We start from the raw sequence: 5,576 nt of genomic DNA, 5'->3' as shown, positions 1-5,576 counted from the left end.
AGATGTGGCAGAACTGGAATGGGACCAAGTTAAACAAGTGTGGAAAGGCATGGTAGGGAAGGAGTGGAAGGGGGAACACAAGGTGTTTGTGTGGGGGGCAGTGTAAAAAATATTATCGGTAAGGGAAACATTGCATTGGTGGGGATTAATTAGGTCACCAAAATGTCCAAGGGAAGTTTGTGATAAAGATGAGTCAGTGTGTCATGTTTTATGGGATTGTTTTTATGCACAGGAAGTGTGGGGGAGGGTAGCTAGTTTTTTGAAAAGCATGGGAAAGGGAGATGGGGTGTCTTTTGAAAATGTGTTGTATGGGTAAGGGAAGGCATGGATGGGTCGTGGGAGGTTAGGGTTTTGTTGACTTATGTTAAAGTGGCTATTTGGAAGGTTAGCAATTTGTTAGTTAGGAAGGGGCTTTGTTTCTTGACAGTGGAGTGTCTGCAATTAGGGTTACATGAGCTGAAATTTTATATAGCAAAGAGAGAAAAAGGGTGGAAGGGTAGACACAAAGGGAATAGGGAGCTGTGGAAAGGGGCCGATTGGCGCGTGTTGTTCTTGCCAAAGTTAGGAATTGGGTAAGCTTTGGGGATGTCAAAGAGAATTTGTAGGAGGTGGGACTTATACTTGGGATTTGGGAGAGTAAGCAAGCAGGTTATGTGGAAAAATATGTTGTTTTGTAGTATATATGATAGCTGATATTACAGATGGCTTTTCTTTGGATATACTGTCTTTGTTTTGGTATTTGCTTATCTGTATGAAACGAAACATTTGTATATATGACAGCTATGTAAATTGTTACAAATGTGTTTCTCTACTGCTGAATATTTAGTGTATTTGGTATTGTGTTATCCTTTTCTTTCTTTGAAGTGAATATTATGAGTCCTTTAAGTTTGCTTGTATGATAATTCTAATGGTGTTTTATGTTAGTATGAGATTTTGTTACATTTTATGTATTTTTGATACATTTCTAATTGAAAATATAACTGCCTCTGTATAGAGAAAGGCAATATAGGAAGCCAGAACTCAGTTAGGAATCATAGAAATCGGAGAAAAATAGGGCTGGAAGGGACCTCACAAAGTCATCCAGTCCAGCCCCTTGCTCAAGGAAGGAACATTTCTGACTAAGCCATCCCAGACAGTCTACTCTTGAAAACTGTACAGTATGGCAAATAAAAGGTATGAAGTTCTGATGTCATCATCTCCAGAAGAAACTTAACACCACTCGGACTCAATACTGTAAAAAACTTAGGGAGACCAATATATTTCAAAGAGCCATAAAAGGCACATCTAGTTCAGACCTCCACTTTCCATTTGGAATATTGCTAATGCCCTTCTCTGATCTCCCTGAAAATTATGTCCTCTTCCCTCCCAGCCTTACAAAAGGCTGTTGCTAGGATCATTTTTCTATTGCTCTGATCATACCATCATCCTTCATCCACTCCACTCCATTTGGTTCCTTTTTATCTAACAGACTTTCATCATCCTTCACAGTCCTTCACAATTTTATCAACCCTTCTAAGCTTTGGTGTCCTTCTGCACTGTTTATAGCTCCATTGCTCATCCAGCACCAACCTTGGTGACTCCCATAAATATCTTCTTGCTTTCTTCTATGAAGCCCCCTATACATTAAATGCTTTATATGAAGTACATCAGAGGGTCTCACTTATCTTCCTTGAAATCCTTTTCAAGGATATAGGATGCTTTTCAAGAGGCTTATCTGCTGCAATAACTTCATAAAAATAACCACCTAATGATGGATGGAATTCAAGAGGTATATGAACATAAATAACAACACAAAATATATACATTTGATTTTTCCCCCTCTCTCTCATTCCTTTCTTACGTCATGAACCTCTAACTGTAGACTCTTCAGGGCAGACTCTTCTTATCTACATGCTTGTTCAGTCACCAAGCACAAAATAATTCTGGGTAAAATCATCATTTTAACAAATAATAAGAAAAGCACCATCACACCTGACACTAATGAGGAGAAGCCTAGCATGGAATGGGCCTGAAAGGTAAAATTCTTCCTCAGTCTTTAAGGTACTTCCTGGTCATGGCACATGGGCGGCTATGATGGGAACCTTGCAGTGCATCTGTACAAGTTCTATGGATAAATCAGAGGAAATTACACTACAGCGCTGTGCTTGGCACAAGTAAACTCTGTAGATGTATTACATTAACCTTCTTATGGAGTTTTGGGTCTCCTGCAGGTTGGACTGTGTAAAGAACAAGGTATGTGCATATAAACAATATAAACACAAGCAACTAAAGAAATCCACTGGAAAATGGCGATTTTGATGACCCTTTATAATTTCAGGTCTGCCTATTTCTTGATTTCACTGTTAAATGTTAACCAGCCAAGCTATCAATAACAATTGAAAAAAAAAGAGTGGCTTTATGCTGTCCATTCAGCTCACCTCCATCGCAGATGCAGAAAGTTAATAACGAACAGAAGAAACAGTTCTACTGCAATGAATAACTAAAATGTTGCAGTGAGGAATAAATGAGTCTCCAAAACAGCTCTAAAAATGTTTGCCTAATGAGAAATGTTCACTGCAGACTCCTGAATATCAGGATAAAGAAAAAGTAAAAGATAAACATGATACAAAATAAACTGATAAGCTGAAGTATCTGCTGCTGCCATTTTCTGTCTTTAAAAGCATGTACAGTGATCCATTAGTAGTTATGTAATCAGGTGAGCTTGAATCTGTATAAATGTATTCTGTGAATCCAAGAGAAGAAATGGGCAATGGGCTAATTTTGCACAGCAACAGTCTACTTCGAAATGCACAGATATATGAATGTGGGACAGCATGAAACATTCTTTCCCAGCAGAAAGCTAATTAAGTAAATTTCATATAGCCAAGCATAATTTGATGGTGACTGTGAATATTCTGATATGCATTCTTCTGAATGCTGTAATTCCAGCATTAGGTAATATGATGCACTTACTCAATTATTTTCTACAAATACAGAGCTCAGCTGAGGGGAAAAGGGAAAGTTTTGCTTTCCCCTGAAGTATTGACATGCTAAGACTGGGTATTTCTGACTGAGGTTTCCTGATACTCCTACTGGTACTTAAAAAACTCAGATGTTCCTAGCTAGAGGGTTCCTAACTCGAGGGTTTTTCTCTTCCACTCAAGGACATAACCATCACCAAATGTTACATCAGCAAGGATTTTTCTCTCCTAGGTCAGATGGGTACAGGCTGTGTGGATTTTTGCTTTTCTCTGCAGTGTGGGTCATACATAGATAGTCCTTTCCCTAGGATTTTTTGAGCCTATATTAACCAATTACTTACCTGTCACTGCAATGGCAGGGCATTAGCAAGTGCCCTTGTCTCCCCTTCTTCTGAGCTGCTGCTTCTATGTTTGTGGACTGCTACCTATGGCATGTTCTAGGGTGGTCTTGGTGTTCTGAGTATTGTTCCTTGCAGCTGTGGGTGAGGGCTTGAAAGCACTTTGGGGCATTCCTTTAGTTAATGATAACAGGCAACAAATGGGACTGGACTTGATGGCTCAGGAAGCCCCTTCTGTCCTATGGTCCTGTGTACTGTAAGTGGAGAGTGATTCCTTTATCTGTATAGAGCAAGATGTCTAAAAAGGAAAAACTGGTTTCAGTTTCAGTTATTAACCATGGTGAGAGGTTACGGGCTGTCCATGGAAATTCTGGTAATTTGGTAATTCTTGGTCATTCTTTTGGTAGGCAACAGTACATTCTTGGTAATTCTTTTGTTTATTAAAGCACTCACACAACTGGGGTCTGAGGAATTTTATGACCAATCCCTGAAATCATGCAACCTACCATGTCATACACGTATGACCAGGCACACGATTTTGAGGACCAGGCAAAAATTCCCTAGATCCCAATTATGCAATGGTTGGCTTCCAACCTGCATGGAGCCCTGCAACAGGAGCCCACATCAGAAACACATAGGGTTCCTCCATACCAGCATGTTTCCTGACTTGTCCTGCAGCCTACACAGGAGCTGCAGGGCAGGGCAATTTAAAGTGGCTCATGAAGCTGGGGATCAGGGAACTCCCTGCTACCTTGCTACCTCCCCCACAAACAGAAGCAGCAGCTCGGAAGTCACCACTTCCCATGGATGTTTGGGCATGCAGCTAGGGCTCCCAGCTGCTTGCTCATAGCCACTTTTTAAAGGTTTGTAACATTGTGAAGCTGACACTGGGGAGAGGTTGCTCAATATTAGGCTCACAACACCTACGGAACCGCACGTCACTTTTTAAAGGTGGGGGGCACCATAAGCTGAGGTCAGGAGCAAGGGCTGCTCCCAACCTCATCACACTGATCAGGAAGGGGACAGCTATATCCTGGATACTGGGACTGCCTCATGTCCAGTCCCAATGCTCAGATCAATGTTGGGATATGGCAAGGGCCACTATGCTACATGTTCAATTTAAGACATGATACAAACCAGTCAAAGACATTGAATATTGTATCTGCAACATCTTTGTGGCTTGTTATGGTATCATGCCATAAATTGGCTTTAAGGTGTAACATGTTACAATTTATGGCACAAGTAACACTTCAATTGCACCATAAATTTAGCATCTGTCAAGGTCCATAGTGTTCCCTATGGCAGTACAAAGCATCATTAATCAATCCAATTAATATGTTGAAGGGTATAAAGGAGGCTACAAATGAGCTCTACCTCTAATGAGGAAGTATTTTCCTCCAAGACATTGCAGCTTCTCTTACATGGAAATACAAAGCTCTGGATCAATATCCTTGTTTTACTAATGTAATTATGTCTGCATTAGTCTCTCGTTCTCAGTAATTATGTTGACAAGACTGTGTCTGGTTCCTGTGTATACACAGAATGGACACAAGTAATAAAGCCTATTCATTTTTCCATTCAACCTTTCTTGTACCTCTCAGAAGACAAACATGTCCACAGCTGGTTGCTCTTGTGATCTCCCAAGGTTATGAGTGAAATTTCAAAAAAGCACTTTTTATTTCACCTCAGTATGATTTGGGTACCTAATTCACTTTTTAAAATCAGAATTAAGCACTTGTGAAATGTTTACCACATGAGTTCAAATGCTTCATTTCCTGTTTTAAACTTTTTGCTACTACTATTCTCTTTAACTGTCATTTTAGGACCTTTGTATTCCATAGCATAAAAACGAATGAAAGCGAGAGAAATTCTTATCTCTTGTCTAGATTTACAAACAAGTCATACTGTACAAGAGCTGTGCCAATGCAGGTTAAACTGTGACTGTGCAACATATCCTGAAAGCACAAATACATGTATTTTATTTTACAAGGCAAGATTATGAGAGGGTGTTAAGAATACTTGAAAAGATGATCCAAGGGATTTACTCCTAAAAAAATATATAAGGAAAACTAACAAGTACTACTAAATAATATAGCCATAGTCACCTAGCATAGCAGTAAAGGTTCTAGTTTCTTTTTAAGAGGAAAAAATGTGTGTTGTGCTTTATGTGATGATCAGGAATCCTCGTTTTCCCTAATAAAAAGAATATCAAATTCTCTGATAAAAACCCCAAAATCCATGATTAAAAATGAAAGACCCCCCGCCCCAACCCCCCAGC

At 39.6% G+C, this 5,576-nt stretch overlaps 1 protein-coding gene across 7 annotated transcripts in view; it reads right to left on the bottom strand.

The window, feature by feature from the left end:
- The window catches only part of TTBK2 (tau tubulin kinase 2), a 171,699-nt gene that overhangs the window by 67,743 nt on the left and 98,380 nt on the right, over positions 1-5,576 (bottom strand). Inside the window, exon 1 of one of the 7 annotated variants that reach the window (XM_025215339.1) lies at positions 1,972-2,070. The exons of the other annotated variants lie outside the window; for them this stretch is intronic. The gene's annotated coding sequence lies outside the window, so the exon portion shown is untranslated. Of the gene's footprint in view, positions 1-1,971; positions 2,071-5,576 lie in introns of those variants that run through there. 7 annotated transcript variants of the gene reach the window in all.

This window comes from Alligator sinensis, unplaced genomic scaffold (genome assembly GCF_000455745.1).
Source record: "Alligator sinensis unplaced genomic scaffold, ASM45574v1 scaffold1581_1, whole genome shotgun sequence".
Classification (NCBI taxonomy): Eukaryota; Metazoa; Chordata; order Crocodylia; family Alligatoridae; genus Alligator; species Alligator sinensis.
Note: the sequence above shows the minus strand (reverse complement) of the source record. Positions and strands in the feature narration are given on the sequence as shown.